The sequence below is a fragment of the Pinus tabuliformis genome, chromosome Q (genome assembly GCF_031772625.1).
Source record: "Pinus tabuliformis cultivar Carrire ecotype Pingquan chromosome Q, CPIR1, whole genome shotgun sequence".
NCBI lineage: Eukaryota > Viridiplantae > Streptophyta > Pinopsida > Pinales > Pinaceae > Pinus > Pinus tabuliformis.
In genome coordinates, this window is record NC_142296.1 from 110686091 (window position 1) to 110706179 (window position 20089).

The following is a 20089-nucleotide window of genomic DNA, read 5'->3' on the forward strand; positions in this document are numbered from 1 at the left end:
GGATAGAAGGGTGCTCTCTCGAATTTCGCAGAGATGGAAACAATCGTGGGATTATACTTGGAGCCAATGCCACCTATTCCGAAAAGGGTGTAGGATGTTACTCCTCAATTGAATGAGGGTAACTCGATTCATTTACAGAATCTCTTTTATGTACCTAATCGCAAGAATAACCTGGTGTCCATTTCGGCAATGGAAATCAAAGGTTTCAGGGTGGCATTCATCGATGGAAAGGTACGTGTTTGAAAATAGAATTTTCAAAGATGCTTTTACTCGTGGGTTCAAGGTTGGCAATTTGTATCAAATTGCAGAAAGTCCATTGGGGGCCATGTCAGTTGACACATAGCACCAGAGATCTGTGAGTCAGATGATGGCAGGGATGCCTGAATTCAAAAGGAGCATGAAAGTACATCTCTGAGATGTACCGAAGGAAAATCTCACAAGGGGACCATTCCCCTCATGCAGCAGGTCCACAGGTTTGGAACAACCCGTGGGGTTCGAGATTCATCAGGAATCTCATGTATGCAAGTCGCAGAAAGCCCTCTATGGGTTGAAGCTAACCACCCCAGGTTTGATATGAGAAGATTGATAGCTATCAGATGAAGTTGAGATTCACTGAAAGTGAAGCCGATTCAAACCATTGTTTAAAAGTTCTGGATGATAGACCTCTCATACCGGCACCTTCTGAGGACGACCTACTTCTGACAGGTGCAGACCCTCTCACTTGCAAAAGTAAGAGGGAGTTGGATTATGGATGTGGAATGGTAAACTGCAAGCCAACAACTACCTCGAGGATCGTAACTTTCAGAAGTTATATGGTGATGATGACGGACCAGATTTGGGAAATGCCTCTGAGTTTCATAAACTCATTTGCATTGCTGTTCTTGGTGAACTTCCGTCCGAATATATGTTTTGTAGTTAGCATGGTGAGCTCATATTTGGTTGAGCCTCACTGGATTGGTGCCAAGAATCTTCTAAGATATCTTCGGCGCACAATCTCTCATGGATTGAGATACAATGTCGGAAATATGAAGTTGCATGATTATTTGAATGCTGATTGGGCAAGCAGTGTGGAGGATCACTAAAGCACTTCTCAGTGCTGGTTCTCTTTGGATTCTGCTTCGATATGATGGATGAGCAGGAGGCAGAAGTCGATTGCTATAAGCACTGCTGAGACCGAATACATAGCTACGAGTATGATCTCGTGTGAAGCTGCCTGGTTGTGGAAGCTCTTCAGTGAGCTGTTTGAACTTTGTACACATGATGAATACCACTGTGATTCTCTGTGACAACCAGGGGGGATTCGATTGTTGAGGAATCTCGTATTCGATGATTGCTCCAACAGATAGACATCAGATACTACCTTATCTGGGATATGGTATGTCGATGAGCAAGGAGGCTCCATCACATTGAGACTGATGTACATGTCGCAGACATTTTGTCAAAGCCCCAAGGAAAGGTCAAATCTGTGACTTTCCCGAACGACTGGAAGTCGTTGAGAGACCTTCTTATAAGGGTCTTGCATTTTGCATGCATTGAGCTCTGGGAGCTCTAAAGGGGGCTTGGGGTACTTACTGAAGCAACACACGACCATAGGGCGACTTACCCTCCCTTAATGGTGCGCTGTGTATAGGGTAAATGGCTTAGCCTTCCCCTGTGATACCCCGTGGCGACTTTGGGACAGGATGATTCGTTCTCCTATGGGACAAGATGATTAGCTCTCCTGTGGGACAGGATGATTAGTTCTCTTGTCGAGGCATCCTACCCATGCAGTCTGGGACTCATAGGAAGTACCTCTCATCTAATCAATGAGCAGGGAAATGGGGTTAGGGACCATAGTAGTACTATCGATGGCGCAACATTGTATCTATCGTACTCCCTATGTTAGGATGACCTCCATTGATCTGGGATCAATGAATCTGATCTGGGATCAGTATGAGTGGTTTGAGACACTCTCTTGTGATATTGATCTGGGATCAACAAAACTAACTTTGGGTCAGTAAGAGTGATATGACACGCTCTCTTCATATGGAACTGACTTCGGGTCAGTAGAGAATGGTATGAGACATTCTCGATCAATTCTTCTTCTTCATGGTTCAGCAGAGCAGTGCAAGGCACTGATGGCAAAGATAGTACAATCGGACATATGGATCAGCGAATGGAATTCTCCCTAGTTGAGAGGGAGTGTTAAAATTGGCAACTAGGGCCAAATTCCATGTGGGTCATCTTATTAATGGCAGCTAATATTTTTCTTGGATCCCTCTCATCGAGAGGTGTAGGATTGATCTAAAAATCATCCGATTCTGATAAGTATTCATGGAGATATGAATTTATTTGTGTTATGGGACAATTCGTCAAGGTCGGTGAGCAACTAAATAAACCCCACTTGTGCTCAACGTTTTAGTATAAATAGAGGTGGCCTTCAAGTCATTTCAACACACTTGGGATCTCTTCCTCTCTACTTGTCTTTGGGTTTTAGTAGAAGGAGAGATCCTAAAGGATAACGCTGCCCTAATCTAGAGGGAGTTCCCTAGGCTCTACGCTGCCCTAATGAAGAAGCCCTAGACGCAGGAGGAAAGGGAGATCTAGCACGGTGAAGGAGGCCTAACAGCAAGCCTTAACGCTGCCCTATGGAGAAGCCCTAACATTGCCCTATGAAGAAGTAATAATATGCAGCCATGGAAATGAAGGCAAAAACCATAGATGCAGGTCTAAGGAGAAGAGATGCCCTAAACCTAGTTGCTACGCTGCCTAATGGAGATGGCACCTAAACGTTGTCCTAGAAGAAGTGCTCTAGACATGGAATGCCCTTGTTGTCATTAAGGGAAAAGCCCTTATCCTATATGCAGTCATGAAAGGAATACCATTGCTATCATGGAAGGAATGCTCTCACACGTAAACGCTAAGATAAAGAAGCCACACCTTCAGCTATCCTTAATGATGTTCTAAATAAGGATGCTCTATCTGTCGTTTGGATTGAATCACAGTCATGAATGATAGATCCAAGTCTTATGATGAATGATGTAACATTATAGACAGCATAGTATATGACAGCAAGATGTATGGTGCAGCAGTATGGACAACAAAAAGTATGGTGCAACAGTGGGACAGCAACGCTACATGGTGCTGCAATGATAAGCAATGGGACAGCAAAGGCAACTTGGTGAAGTATGGTGCAACAGTGAGACAACAATGCTACATGGTGTAGCAATGATAAGCAATGGGACAGCAAAGGCAACTTGGTGAAGTATGGTGCGGCATTCGGACAACAATGCTACATGGTGCTGCAATGATAAGCAATGGGACAACAAAGGCAACTTGGTGCAGCATGGTGCAGCATATGGTACAGCGATGTCACAGCGATGGTCAATGGCATATAGTGCACAACGAGACAGCAATGGTACAATGGTACAACATGGGACAACTAGTATTTAGTGCAACAAATTCATGGTGTTGTTATGGTATGGCAAAGCACAACGGGACAGCCATGACATTGTGCAGCGGTGGGTAATGGTACAGCAGCATGCAAGGGACAGCAAACTAACATTGGGACAGTTGTATGGTACTTAGCAGCGAGTACACCAAGCATGCAATGGTATAGCAAGCATGCAAGGGACAGCAAACAAGCAATGGGACAACTAATATGGACAACATGGTTCAATCATGACACATGGGACAGCAGTACAGCATTAGGTGCAGCAGTCATAAGGTCCAGCATTGTGATGATGGGTGCAGCATGGTGCAGCATGATGACGAGATGCAACACGATGATAGGTGAAGGAGTCACCTTGGAGAATCAATTGAAGCAACATGTCTTCAACTGATCTCATGTATCATCTTCTTAGAGATGATCTATGCTCTCGCCTAGATAAGTCGAAGTGTTGACTTCAATTGTAAATGTACTATCTCTCTCTACTGAATTATTGAAGAACATATAAGAAGAATTCATCAAGGGTTTCCCCACATTGGGGTTTGTCCCTGGCTAGCGCCACATCTTGTGTCCTCTTGTCTTGGCTTGTCTTCTGCAATTTATATTTATGTTCCATCTGCAATTTAATGTGATTGCTAATCTGGAAAAGATATTGAGCTAACTGTGAAAATTGAAATAAATTGCTCTAGCATAGAACATACCTAAACTTAACACAAAGATACCCAATCCCCCGCTCCAAATTCCCATTCACTACAATCTTGATACGCTTGTTGTTTCATCCTATTTCGTGTTATAAGCAAGTTATCCTTTAATAGTTTGAGAATTTCTTGTTGGTGCTCTATGTGGTCCAACACTGCTTGAACCTTTGCATTCCCTTTCAAGGGTGATGTGATGGATGGAGGATGATATCCCTAAAGTGCCATAAATGGGGAAACTTTTTATGAAGAATGGAAAGATGTGTTGTACCACCATTCTACCAAGGGTAACCACTTGACCTATTGTGTTTGTTTATCAAATGCAAAGCAATGAAGATATCCTCTAGACATTTATTCACAATATCAATTTGCCCATCGAATTAAGGATGGCAAGATGAGTCATGAGCTAATTATGTACCCAAACAAGAAAATGTCATCCAAAATTTTCCAATGAAAATTGAATCTCTATCACTTACAAAAATCTTGGGAATTCCATGTAGCTTTTGAACCATTTCCATGAATGTTGTGACTACTATACTTGCTTTGAAAAGATGAAAAATACAAAAAAAGGGCATACATTATCGGTCAATCCACTATAACCATGATTACATTCTTTCCTTTAGATTTGAGTATAGTTGTAGTAAAATCCATTGAAATATTTTCACAATGTTGACTTGGTAATATTAATGGTTGTATGAGCTCCGCCGTCTCCTTGCCCTCGGCCGCCGCCGGCTCCTGGATCGCTCTGCGCGTGAAGAAGTTCGAAGGATCGGGGCAAGGACCAAGGGGCTGTGCCTTAGCAGCGGATCTGCATCATGATCTCGCAGTGAACACTGGCTCGGGCCCCAGCACTGTTATCTCCAGGCCCTACGGCGCAGTTGGATCACGGATCGCTCAGGCAGCGAAAGGTTTGGAGAGATCCAGGGTCTATCTTGAAGAGGCAGGAGCACATGTTACCCTCGCTATGAATAATGAGGGCGCAGATCAAAAAAAAATGCCTGCAATCCGCAATGCAGAGATCTCAAGAAATGCCTGGACCCGTCCCTCTGCATCCGTGGCATGCATTTTCCGCCCTCTTCAGATTGTGGGAGCAAGGGATAAGGAATATCTCGTAGATCCCTCTGCCGTTCCTCTGATCTCGGCCTCCAGAAAGGAAGGGACGGCACCAAACAGTAGCACGCGGCCCCTGCTCCTGAGACAAATACAGGATACGACTGCTGAAGCACAGAACAAGGAAAATTGCGCGGCTCCCTTAGCCTATCCTCGGACCAGCGCTTCCAGAAAAGAAGGGACGACGCTAATCAGATGCAAGCCGCCCCTGCACACTAAACCAAGGGCGGAATCGAATCTCAACCAAGGCATCTGCCTCCCCACTCCGCAGATTGGCTGGGGAAAAAGGCCTTCAGAATCATCCGCAGCCTTCCAGATTCAGATCAGGCTTCTTTCAGGAAAAACTATGCTTCAATGGGTTTGCCAAGCAGATCCAGTGAGGAATCTCAAGCATGCATTGAACATCAAATTGGGAATCCCTTTGGCAGACCAACGGCTTCTCTACCAAGGTAAACATCTTGAGGATCTCTTTCCTATTTCCTTTTATGGCATTGAGAAAGATGCATCTATTATCCTTTCCCTTCGTCTTAGAGGAGGAGCTGGGGGAGAGCCTTCCTCAGCTAAAGCTTTTTCGTACAAAGATGCAGTCCATGGCAAGCAGACTGAAAAGACAGAGCCACCAACACAGTCTTCACCCAAGCCCTTTTTGGTTGACAAAGTGGAGGAGATCCCTTTAGTTGATATATCTTACCGGGATCTTGAAGACGAAACCCAGAAATTTGCTGAAAGAGCCATCATCTGCAGATTCAATGGGCTTTGGCCGCGCTCACAGGATCTTTATGACTGGATCAAAGACACCTGGACTGATCGCTGTAAGGTTTATTTCTACGCAAAAGGGTATTTCATAGTGTTGTTCGATGACCTGGAACATTGCTACAATGCCCTAGATGAAGGCCCTTGGTTCATGGGTTCAGCTGGCCTCTTCCTCACTCCATGGTTTCCCGACTTTGACCCAGCTACAGCAGTCATCACCAAGGCTCCGGTATGGATCAGGCTCCCAAATCTCCCAGTTCACTTGTGGCGTACAGAAGTATACAAGAAAATAGGCAATGCCCTGGGTAGCTTCTGGAAGGGAGACTACGAGAGAGAGAGGCAGGGTCTCTATACATACGCAAGAGTTTGTGTGGAGATCGATTTAAGTAAGGGACTGCCAGAGTACATCAATCTCAAATTCAAGGACACTATCTGGACCCAGTTGATAGAGTACGAGAACACTGCCTTCAGATGCCGTCATTGTCACCAAACAGGGCACCTACATATCTCTTGCCCATCGCTGTCAGCAAAAGCAAAAAAGGGCCTCTTTGCTCATGCTAAGCCCAAGCGCTGGGCTCCCTGCCCACCGCCGCCAACCAGAATCTCCAGCCCCCCTAGCATGGAAAAGGTTCCAAGCACGGAAAAGGAGGGAAAAAAGTCAGAACCAGAGCAGATGACGCAGACGATGGATCCGCCCACGAACATTATGGTGCACACCCATGCCTCAGCAAATTCCCAGAAACGTCCCCATGAGACTTCCTCCTCTGATTCAGAGAAGGAATCCCCAATGATAGAGAACTCCAGTCTCCAAGTTATTCTTGCCCATCCTCCTCCTGAAGGCTGGACAAAAGTTAACAAAAAGAAAGGGAAAAAACAGTGTAGTGTAATCACTGTCCCGCTGGGGTAACAGCCTGTCAGTTAGTTTCTGCTATCGAATCTTCAGGGGTAGCAGAGTTTGTTTCTTTCTTCCGAGACTGAGGTTGATGATATTATCATTTCCGGTCTGTCGGTCTTTTGTCTTTCCTGTAGCTTTGTGATTGTATCTCTCTTCCGGGACCGAGGTTGATGTATCCATCATTTCCGGTCTGACGGTCTTTTGCCTTTCTTGTTTGTACCATATTGATTTCTCTTAATAGATTTAGCATTTATCGAGAAAAAAAAAATATTAATGGTTGTATGAGACCTGGAATCTTGATTGTCTCTCCCTTATTCTGGATCAATTTTAATAACTTCCCAAAAAAATCCTTCTTGATCCTGTAGTAAGTTTTCAAGAACCCTGAAAGTCCTCCTATAGGAGAAGCGTGTAATTTCAAAAGAACCTTTCAAAAGTGTGCAATTTCAAAAGTGTCCATGGTTTAATCAAAGATGTTAAAGTTGCTTTAGTTGCTAACCTTAATATAGTTGTTCTCACAAACATAGTGGTTATTGATGTTCCTAATGCTTGGGGTATGCTCTTATCAAGAAAATGGTCGACCACTGTTGGTGGGCATTTGCATATGGACTTATTTTATGCTACCATACCCACATCAGATGGAAAACCATTTATCCTTATAGAGAACCACATATGGTGAACATGTTGAGGACATTATGGAACAAATCAACTTTACCTTCAACATTGATAAAGGATTGTGTTGGAAAATGTAACTAGTTTCGGTCTTCATAATTGTCAATGTACTTATGTCATTATGTATATCTTATGTTAAAAGAAAAAGAAGAAAGAAAAAACATTATTTTAAGCATGGGTTTCATGCTCCATTTTATTGGTCAACTAAGTCAAGCATGTTCTTCATTCTTCTAGGGTTTGTCAAGTCAAAAGAATAATTTTCTTGAGTCAAGAGAGTCTTTATCACTTGTATAAGACCCTATTGGGCAAGTTGTTGTTGGAATTTCTAAGTCTAACTGTTAGAAATCCTTCCTGTACTTTTTGATTTATTTCTTCCTACTTGTTATGTTAATTAACAAGTTATTTACCATGTAAATACTGAAGATAAATACAAGTACAGTCTCAACACATATATATCATCAACTGAAGGAAAAAACAAGCACACAAGTGACACCGTTATTTTTGGACTAACGTCCCCGAAAAAACCCAATGCGGGAAAACCGGTGCAGCTATCTGAGGGTTTTATTATTATGCAGTTTCAGAATACAATCTAGGTGCCAGAAATGGCTTACCCAACAGAGAATGCCCTCGGCAGTAGTACCTCTTAGTCGAAGACAGATATCAGCCCCAATCTGCCCCACGAAATCTCCCAACGTCAACCTCTAGGGTCTGTGTCAGCCTCTTTGGCCCAGCGTCAGCCTCTTTGGGCTCTGCGTCAGCCTCTAGAGCCTCTGTGTCTCCCACGCTGGCCCTCCTCAGGCTCTGCGCAGCTCCTGGCTGCCTCTGCATGGCCTCTGGCTACTTCTGTGTGGCCTCTAGCTGGCTCTGCGTCAACCCTCTCCCGACTTCTGCGTTGATGCTCCTGATACTATCTCTACCTCTCTACTACTACATTCACTGCCCCTCAACTTTAACTCAGATCACTCCTTCGATTTCCTCAGCAAGCCTACCCCAGAAAATCAAATTCTTGATCAACTCGATGTGTTCTCCAAGTGACCCTCAAGCCTCCTCTTATACTTTTCTCTTTGACATTTCAACGGCCAAGATTAAGTTCCTAATCAATGGCTAAGATTAGATCTGGCTTGATCCATGACTTTTGGACCATTCTAACTCAGTTTTATATTAATTCACATTAATATTTTATTTTCCCTAAGTTTAGACTTAGGGACTCCATTAAAAATATTAATTATTTTGATATCTCCCAAATTGGTTAGATTATGCCCAAACCATTTATGGGTATTGGAGATCTCATGTGTTTTAGCCTCTCCACCAATTTTCGTAGCTAGAGCACATCTGATGCTACCCCAAATCAACAGTTGTAACAGGTAAAAGATATTATTTTAAGTCTAGAAGGTCCATATGAGCTTCCAAGCACAAGTCAGCCTTGCCAAAAGAAGTCAGCCCACTTTGAGGCTATTTAACCTCATGAGAACTTGACCTCATTTGAGACACACTTCTGCAATTCGATCTCAAGCAAGAAAAGGAAGACAACAAGGAACAAAGACCTAGAAGAAGAAAGCATCTCAAGGAGAAACCAAAATCTAATCTTTGTGACTATCTTTTTCTCACACATGCGAAATATCTAGGATTTTTGTTGTTGCTGCAAGGCCGAAATTGCAAACCTAATTGCAGGTCTGAAACTTTGCAAGAAGATCAAGATTTGAAGCCAAAAGTCTGGAGGAAAAGGAGCAAGCTAAAGCAAAGGAAGGAGACCTATATTTGATCTCTTCTACCCACATATGTGGTAGGGTTTCTACAGCTATTATAGGGTCGAGAGTTGCACAACGAGATTGAAAATCTAAGCTAGGGGCCGAAGTTGAGACTTGAAGCAGGTTGAAGGGAATTTGACCCTTGTTGACTTGGTTGATCTTTGACCTATTTGGAGAAGGTTTCAAGGATGCAAATTATCCTCTAGGAACATTTGTTCATTCATCATCTTATGAGTAACACATGCAAAATTTTCCAATAGTATCTAGGCCTTGGACAATTTTTCATGTATTAGGGCACAATAATAACCATAAGATAAAAATTCCATGCATTAGACATTCATTATTTTAGAAATATAGCATTAAAAAGCACTTACAAAACTACAAGTATATCCATCCATCAATTTGCCAAAGAGAAGCTCCAAGAAAGATAACGACTTTTTTCCAAACATCAAAATGCATTAGAATCATCCAAATCTCTCCACAAAATTGCAAGCCGAAAATCTCTAATGAGAGGGCTAAAAATCCCAAGTGTGATGATCCAAAGTGAGAGAGACTCTCTCTTATTTATACAATCGATCCAAAGTGAGAGAGACTCTCTCTTATTTATACAATCCTAATGAGTTCGAATTTCCTAATGAGGAAGCCCCTAAAGTGTTAAAACAAAGTAACAAACCCTTGGTTACAAGCCAACCAAGATAGCTTTACATTAATTATTATTTAATTTGTTTTTAGCCCATGTAATTAATGCGAAGTGCTCTCCAAGGCTAGCATTGAGGCCTCATGTGTTGAGAATGAGGGTGAGGGCCTCCAAAGTGATGAATAAGAGGGGGATGCCCTCCAAATGCTGCAAAACATCTCCAAACCCCAAGTTGGGCTCAGTGGGTTCCAAATGGGTCTCATGGGTCTCCAAGTGGTTCAATAACAAGTCGATGCTCCATCAATGAGGGCTAGAAGATGACACATGCCCTCCCATGTCTCCTCAGAAGAGACAAAACCTCATCTACGCCAAGTGTCGGGTGCAAATGTGTGGTCGGCTAGGCAACGTGGTCCAAGTGCATCATCATCTTTGTATGGTTGGGGCATGAACAAGCAATGTGTGGTGCTGAAGAAGCCCATGGTGTGGCAATCAATGCTCTGCTACGGTGGAGGCCCACAACTTTCAACACTCACCCTACAAATGCCATTATGACCCTCTTGAGGGCTTGGACCTCGTATAGGGAAACCAAGTCCAAGATGAAGACCCACCTGCAATCATGTATAAGATCCAATGTGTCTCCTCACCTTCCAGAATAATTAATCATTAGTGCAATTGAGTAAACAAGTTTGTTAATACAAGGCAGAAGTAGGCACCTCATAATGGCATGCCCTTCCAAAATGGGCTTTAAAATGTACGAGTCTTACCTTGCTCGACAAGAGAGGTTAATGAAGGGACCTATTAGGTGGTTTCAACCTCTAAGGGAGTGATAGGACCATGGTACATCCATCAAATGGCAGGTGTCATGTGAAATAATGATGGAATGGAGTGGGGGCAAGAGGGAAGGCTCCAAACCACATGCCATGGTACAAGGGTAGTTATGATGAGGGCAGTGTATGAATTTAGGGGGAGCAATTGTGGTACATGAGTCACCCCGGCCTTTGTTTTTTCATCCTTCCTGATATGCCTTTTGTCTTTTATTGATTTTTCTTGATTATACTGCTTGGGGCTCAAGGGGATGAGAGCATGATGTGTATGACGTAGCAGTGATTACCCCCTTAAGGTTGGGCAGTTCATCGCCCACTAGGGGTCGGCACAATCATGGGTTCTTTAATGATGCAGAGGGCACTCATAGCAACCCTAGGAACCAAGGTGATGGCCATAGTAATGGGGTAGAGCTCATGCTTGGCTTTTACCCACGTGCTAAATTTTTATGTATGTTGTTTTTTCACAATATTGGAGTCTAGGATAGAATCTTAAATCACTGACACTACCAATCCAAGTATCACAACAAGACTACTTTGCATAGCGGAATAATATACAGCAATAAATCTACTATTGCACAAAATATACACAACTTTTGACAATTTCAATAACAACCCAACTTCGTTATATTAATCAAATTGAAAATACAATAGTTTAGGGCTCCTGTACCAGGGATAATGGCCCTCATACATCCACTAGTACAAGAATACAAGATACAAGATACACTGACAGTCTAGTTGATGTAGCATGCAATCACAACTGCTTTGTCGTATCCTGTACACTACGAGTCCTTCGCTTCTGTTTTGCAGCACCTGCCTCTATCAATGCACCAATTCCTTTAGGCCACTGAACTCGACTCTCCAATTTGCCCTCTAACTGACCATAAGTCCATCTACACCCAACACATGATCTTCACGCTCACTAGCTGCTCCTTCGTCCTTCAAGACCACAACACTTTGAGACTTCTTGCCCACTGCTACTCCTCAGCTACTCAGGGACTTATTCCCACTATAGTCTTCCTGTGTTGCTCCAATGAAGACTAACATAGGGTAGGAGGGTTGCCACCTATCACAGTCAAATGTCGTTTTTCCAACAATGAACATAGACTGTCCACAAACTACTCCTGGTTGGCCAAACCTTGAACTCCACTTCTCTGCCTCTTCTAGCAGCTACCTTAGTCCAATAAGGTGCTACCCTAGGCCACACTTGGTCCACTCTCACACTACCCTCCAACATACCACAAGTGTCCAATACCAAGTCCTCTACTCATCCACTAGCATTCGCTCAATATAAATACATCAAACCATACATACCTTGCATCCTCAAGGGTTGGTGTCTACTCCTACAAGTCTGGTGCATTGGTTAGGGTTGTTGGCAAGCTGCTACAACACCTTTCTACACCCTCCAAACTTCATCCAAGACTGCGGCCTCCCTCCAATAACTTTTGTCCACACTTGCATGTTGTTTTGGGCTAGTCCGCACATCAAAACAAGCTCTTAGTCTACCTAAACAAACTACGGTCCTTACTCAACCACAGTGTTGCGGGGGAGCGCTCCCGCTCCCATTCCGCGCTCCGGGCGGGAGCGCGCTCCCGATAAAAAAACTTGCGCTCCCTGCCAATTTCGGGAGCAACATCGGGAGCGTCACTCCCGGAGCGAATATTTAACGCTCGGGATCGATCAGGAGCATTAAATATTCGCTTGGGGAGCGAATCGACCGACGCCGGGAGCAATCCAGGCGGAAAAAAGCCGCAGACACAAACAAACAAAATATATATATATATATATATAAATAAAAATAATTAAAAAATAATAATAATAATAATAAATAATTAAAAAATAATAATAATAATAAATAAATAATAATAATAATAATAAATAAATAAAATAAAATAAATAAAAAATAAAATAAAAAATAAATAAAAGATAAAAAATAAAAAATAAAAATAAAAAAGAAATAAATAAAAATAAAAAATAAAAAAATTTAAATAAAAAATAATAATAATAATAACAATAATAATTAATAAATAAATAAATAATAATAATAATAATAATAATAAATAAATATGTTTTAAAAAGTCAATGGGGCAAACAAACATTTCATTATCACTTGAATGAGAGCAAGAGCAAAGGAGCGAGGAGAAGCGAGGAGCAAGTGCCGAGGAGCGAGGAGCAAGCCTGCAAAGAGGTAAGTAACTTAGTAATTTAGTTAGTTTAGTTAGTTTAATTTAGTTAGGTAGTAATTTAGTTAGTTTAATTTAGTTTATTAACTATATTTAGTAAAAAAATCATGAATCTAAATTAAATTAATAAATTAAAATTATTAAATTAATTAATCTAAATAAATTAAATTAATTTGCAGATTCAAAAGCCTACAAATATCAAACATCATGGGCTTGGCTATATTTCTTGGGATTTTCCTCTTCTTAGTCCCTTTTATGGTTATTATGGTGTTGGAGAGTAGGAAACGGAGGGGCCAAAATGAAGAGGGGGATGAAGAAGCTAGAGAAAGTGGATTTGATGAAAACCCCGGTGAGGAGGAGCTGGAGGAGGGTGAACATGACTCTCAAAAAACTAAACAAGACCAAACCCCATTGTGGAAATATGTTAATAGGCCTGAAGCAGGGAAAGGGGGTGGAACCACTAAAATTCATTGCCCCCATTGCAACAATGATTACACAGGTTCATACACCCGTGCCAGAAAACACCTCTGCGGGAAAAGGCCATGGGATGGAGACAAACAAATAGGAATCAAAACTTGTCCAGCGGTGTCAGCAGCGGATAGAGCCAAATACATAAGGGAAGAGGAGGAAGCCCAATACAAATCAAAAAAATCAAGGGGTTTCTTTGAACCAAGCTCACAATCACAAGCACAAAGAACTCCTTCAACATCCTCCCAAGGCAGTGGATATGGAGGCACAGGGTCATCAGGTTTAAGGCGTAGAACCATATCAGATTTCCTTGATGAGGGGTGTAGGAATGATGTGGATTCAAAGGTTTACAGGTTTCTCTATGCATGTGGGATACCATTCAATGTTCTTCGCTCACCTTATTGGCACGAAATGGTTTCTGCCATAAATGATGCCCCTAAAGGATACAAGAGCCCTAGGTATGACAAGGCAAGAACCATTGGACTTGATCATGAAAAAGCAAAAATATCACATTCTTTGAATAGAATGACAAGTTCTTGGACTGACCATGGGGTGTCCATTGTATCTGATGGATGGACAAATGTAAAAGGCAAGCCATTGATAAGTGTTCTTGCTGTGTCTGCTAGTGGTGCCATCTTTCTAATTGCACATGATTACTCAGACAAGTTCAGGACCGCCATCAACATTGCAGAAGCATTACTTGAAACAATTGACCGTATTGGGCCATACAATGTCATCCAAGTCATCACTGATAACGCTCCTAATTGTAAGGCAGCGGGAGCAACTATTGAGGATAAATACCCCAACATATTTTGGTCTGGATGTTTGGTTCACACATTGAACCTTCTGATGCATGATGTTGTCAAGAACAAAAATGCACAATACCAATGGATTGGTGATTTGTACAAGAAAGGCAAACAAATGATAAAATTTATTACAAATCATAGCAATACCCATGGCCTTTTCCGCAATCACTCGAGATTGGAGTTGTTGAAGATTGCGAAGACAAGATTTGGTAGCTATTACCTCACCTTCAGGCGCCTTTTGAAAGTAAGAGAGTCATTGGCTAGCATGGTATCAAGTCCACATTGGCGGGTATTAAAGGAAAGGGCTACAAATGCAGCTAACAGGCAAGGTTTTGAACTGGTGGAGGAGGCCGCTCTTGATGGTCAGTTTTGGACAAGTGTGAGGCAAGTATTGGATTTCACCAAGCCCATTTATCACATGATTCGATTTGCAGATACAAACAGACCAGTGATTGGCAAGGTGTATGAGCAAATGGATACCATGTTGGGGCAAATAAAAGATATTGTTCATAACAGAGATCCCGACTTGTACAAACTGATTCATGATTGTGTGTGTGAACGGTGGAATAGACTTAATCTTCCACTACGTTGCTTGGCGTATATCCTTACGCCAAAATACTACTCTACATCTTGGTTGGGCCAACCTGCACCAGGGGGTAGGATTAGGACCAAACCCCATTTAGATGCAGAGGTAACTAGTGGATATTTGCAAGGATTAGAAAAGTTGATACCTGACAAGGAGGAATGTGCAGTTGTGCGCCTTGAAATAGGCAAATACTTCAATGGCACTGGTTTGTTTGGTACCTTCCATGCAATGGAAGACGAAGACAGATTTGATTCTCTCACATGGTGGGAAACATATGGCGGCCATGGAATTTTGCCAAAATTGGCAAAAAAAGTTCTATCATAGGTTGTGAATACTTCTTCTGTAGAGAGGTGTTGGAGCTCCTACAGCTTCATACACAATGTGAAAAGAAACAGACTCAATGAAAACCGAGCAGAAAGCTTGGTTTATGTGCACTACAACTTGAGGTTGTTGAGTCATTACTGTGATCGGGCTTATGAGGATCCCACATATAAAATTTGGGACAATCACCCAGAGGATGACAATTTGGAGGATGGTATAGTGCATCTTGAAGAACTGGAAGAGGAACTTATAAGGGATGAAGATGAAGCAGCTGCAGCAGCCATGCCACCTCCACCTCCACCATCCAGTAGTAGTGCTCGAGGTCCGAGTCTTGTTCCTTTGTTGTCGCCACCTCCATCTACACCCTCACGTGGAGGGCATGTGCCTTCTAGTTCTGGTCGTCGGTCTATGTGGGAGACTCCTAGAAGACCACCACGACCTGCTTATACTCCTGGAGACGCTCATGGCAAGGGCCACATGTAGATTTATAGTTTACTTGTCTTTTCTAGTTTCTATTAGTTTTCATAACTGTTGAGTCTTGAGTCCTTGACTCTTGACTCTTGACTCTTGACTCTTTCATATCATAATGATATTTTTTGTAAACAATATATGACTGTGACAATGAAAATTTGAAGTTTGAAGTTGGCAATTATAACTCATTGGTAATGATTGTGAATTATGAATATGATGCTTCGTGAAAGACTAAAGTTGTTTCATTTCATTTCATTATTCATGTTTCATTTTATAACATTTCATTTCATGTTAACAGTTAGAAGTTAGGACTTAGAAATATCTAAGATATTACTTCTTGTAATGGTTAAACTTAGCTTACAAGTACAACTTTGGTGATCAATGATGATAAATGTTATATATTGAATTTTCAATTTTGAAAGCTTGAAGTTGAAACTTTAAGATTGAATTTGATGAATCATGATTCACGAGACTCAATATGTTGCAGTTGTAATATGTATTTTACTAACTTGTGGACATGGTTGATGAAGATTATAATTTCTAGATGATTGATGTGATATGGTTCAATGATCAATCTATGCTTTTTTATGTTTTTTATATCTAATTCATCATTCTACATGTTTTTGTTGACATATATGTATCAAAAATTAAAAAATATAAAAAGTATATATATTTTTAAAAAATCGTTCCCAGATTCGCTCCCAAACCGGGAGCTTCTGAAAATGGTCACTCCCACTCCCGCTCCCAAGTAACATTGCTCAACCAATACCACAGCCTTTCCACCCCCTCTCCAAGGTAGATTAGGCCTGCAGCCTACCTGTAGCAAATAGCCAGAGATGCAACCACCTATAGGAGAGAAAACCACACCATAAACTCACCCAAACACCAGTCAAATCCTCCCTCAAGCATGCGGTTGCCTCTACTGCTCAACTTGGCCCTATAAGACAAAGTAGAAAGACACAAAACCAATCCACAAGCTCCACATCTAGCCTCCTCTCCTAGTTGTGGTTGCCTCAGATGTATTATCTATAAGATAGATGCACTTGGATGTGAGTGGAATGCCTCACATCTCACTTCTTTTTATACCTTTCCATGTGGCTCCATCAAACTGCCCATGTGGCACACAAACCTCAAGCTGACCTGACTTGTATGCCACATTAACCTACAGCCAAACATAAAAATCAATATCTCATCACAGACACCTCAGATTTGAGTTTTTTTCACTGCCCCTTTCTCTTTTAAGGGTCCTCTAACACCTCCATGTGTCAAATCACTCAAATGCCTCATGGTTTCACACCCACCAGCTTGGGTGCAAAGCCCGCATGCTTGGGTTTCAAGCCCACAAAGCCATTTGTGGTGCTCGAACCTCCAAACCCAAAACCCTAGGGCTTGGAGTACCTCCCAAGCTACCAAATCTCAACAATGTCCCGGCCATATTTTGCATTTTGTGGCACATTTCCTATTATAAGTATCCAAATTATGCTTTAATCTTTCTTTTTAATTGCATCAACCTCTGAGGCATCGTTCCAGGCCCAACCCAAGGTGTGGACAAGGGAAGGGAGAGGCTAATACCTTGTGGACCCAATGGGCAAATGTGGACCCAGATGGGGAAAATGTAAAAAGGGATTATAATGAGCGAAGGGGAGTGAGATATGTGGTATCGAGAAGTGGGACCATGCAACGAAAATCGGGGTTTCCCATGTAGTGCCACTTCTAAAGCTAGTAGCTAATAAAGGAGACCCACGGGACTAGGATACAAGATTAACCCCCAAGTTGAGGTAAGGGAACAAGAATACAATCCACCCATTCTTTCCACCGAATCCCCCCACTAATCCATGTCCAAATGTGCCCAAGAAAAGCAAGCATAAACACCCAAGTACATAATGAAAAGCCATACCTTCGGGCTTGGAAAGCCCACCTTCAAACATACGATCATAACAAATGAGCAAGGGCGCATAATGGCTGGCTCAGGTGGCGGAGAATAGTAGCACATCAAGCTATCAAGTGGCTGCAAGGGGTTGTTGGCTACCGGCTGAAGACATAAAAATCAACAAGAAATAAAATCTACTTAAAGATGCAAGTCTAAATGCACCTAATCTAACATGAGAACAAGAAATGGCATTAAATTCTACTGCAAAAAAATGAGTATGCAATCCATCCTACTCTAACATGTATGTCACACTATGCAAATACTAAGTATAATCATACAACCAATGCAACCAACATATTAGTAAATCAATATAAGAACACTTGCCCCTGTGATCACTCAGGCAATAAACCCAAGAGCAAGGGCAAGAATGGTCATATAGGTATTTTCCCCTATTCAAAGTTGGCCCTGATTTCAAGCTTTTGCAAAGGGGATCTAAAGGCACTAAATGTTGATACCCTAAGAAGCAACTAGCCTTCTCTATAAGAAGAAGTCAAAGACCAAATGAAGAGAAGACACTTGACAAGATAACAAACCAACCATCAAGGAATCACCACTTAGGCAGCATAATTGCTAAGTTATAAGTGACACGTGTAGCCCTAATTTCGTAGGATTAAGAGAAAGTAGCAACCCGAAAGCACAAATTAATGCCAAGTCAAAGTAGGAAAATGAAGGGTTCTCATTGGTTGCCTAAAAGATCTCCATTTGCACACTTCATGGTTCTTGGCAAGGATCTAAAATTTATTCTCGATCGTATGGAGCTAGGCTATGAAGGTGGAATTATTGTTGGGAAGGACCTTGGCAAATTCTAGAATTTATGGTGGATTTCATCTGTCTTCTAGCTTGCCCCTCCTTGTGGCTTGCTGCACTCGGATAGGGGCTCTGCAAGTGATATCTAGTTCTTTGCTTGCGGCTTTTGGTGGAGAAGAGCTTTGCATAGGGGTCCAATGTTCTCTCCAAGACTATTTCAAATAGTTCCTCTGGAGCCATCCTTCAAGCATTTGAGTTTGGATGTGTACTGGCATTCTAGTCACTGCATCCAATGTGAGATTACCAAGTTACGTGGGGCCCAAAAACGAAATGCTAGAAAAGTGGAGGACGGCGGAGTGGCGTTGGCTCGTCTCAACAGCAAGATGTCTTCTCAGCTCAGTACCTAAAAGACCAAGAATGAAGAGTTACATGCATCATGGCTCGTCAAAGCCAACAGATTGAGAAATTGGAAGCAGATTTGAGTATGATAAACCAATCGGTGCTTGGTTTGGCAAAAAATTCCCGATCTTGGACGGCTCAACCAAAATTCTCCATTGGATCTGCTAGAGTTGTAGTCGAAAAAGAAGAAACAGCCCGGCAGATATATGAAGACAAAGGAAAATGGAAACACAGCCCTGGAGCTTTCTCTTTAGGGAGATATCAAGCAAGAAGCCCTTAGTGGACATGTGTTCATTTAAGCTCAAGTTCTCTTATGTTTTCTAAATCTGTGTTAGTTTTAGATCAGTGCATTGGGCCTAATACCAGCAGAACCTTTAGTTATTGTGCCAGAACTTTTAAATCTACTCTAATAGTTGACACTTGTTTTGAAATTTTTGGTATGTTTGAAACTCTGATCTCCGATTTCCCTCTTCTATTTCGTATTATCTGGCTGTACAGTTCAGCCGCAGCTCCCTTTTAGTAAAAATACTCTCCGTTTCAATGAATAGATAAATAAATTAACAAATAGTATTCCGTGGTTTTAAACGATGCATCCCCGAATTCTTAACAATTGGAATTCATTGTGTTGGAATTTCGTCCACAATTTGTTTAAATCCATGGAATTTAGGAGCAAAGAACTTGAAACAACTTAATATTCTACTTAGGGCCACTTCCCAGTAGCTGTTGAGGTAAATTTCACGAAAATGATCCGGGCAGCTTCAAACATACTGACTCACCACTAACATTTGTGGTAAACTATATTAATGCAATGATTAAATAAGGGTCCTCCAAATTCCCAAGCAAATAATTCGCTGCTTCGTATTATACATTTACGCCGTACCAGTTATGAGTTGAATTAAGCAATTGCCGAGTTCAACTGAAACTATTGGCGAATTTAGCTGAATCTTCTGACGAATTTAAAGTGATGTGGCTTAATAAGAATAAAGATAACCTACCGAAATATGATGAAGAGGCACGTGCCCCTTGAAATGCAGGTAGTCGCCGGGCGCTGTAGCCATGAGTTTCAAAGTAACAATGGCAGATGAGTGTCAATGGATCGATCCACGGACCTGCAACATCCGCCTGTTTCTCCGTATCGTCTTATTTATGCTTCTTTTGCCATGAGAAGTTTTTTTCCTCGGACCGGAGCTTCGAGAGGCCGTAGTTTAACTAGGGACCGGGACACGTGTCAGTGCGGGCCACAATAATGGTACTATACTAAAATGAAATGAAATGATATTTTTAAGGTTTATTACATTAAAAATAGTCTATAAGACTGTTCATGTTTTTCATTTTTCCAATTCAATCATTTTCCGATTTAAATTGATGATGAGCTGGCCCAATCTTCCAACAATCCCCTCGCTAAATAGACAATGCCAAGATA

At 41.8% G+C, this 20089-nt stretch overlaps 1 pseudogene across 1 annotated transcript in view; it reads right to left on the reverse strand.

The window, feature by feature from the left end:
- LOC149218475 (uncharacterized) overlaps window positions 1-19873 on the reverse strand; it is a 374924-nt pseudogene extending 355051 nt beyond the window's left edge. The window contains exon 1 of the transcript XR_016249178.1: window positions 19662-19873. The product of XR_016249178.1 is annotated as an uncharacterized LOC149218475 (transcript). The remainder of the gene's footprint in view (window positions 1-19661) is intronic.
- Window positions 19874-20089: the final 216 nt, after the last annotated feature.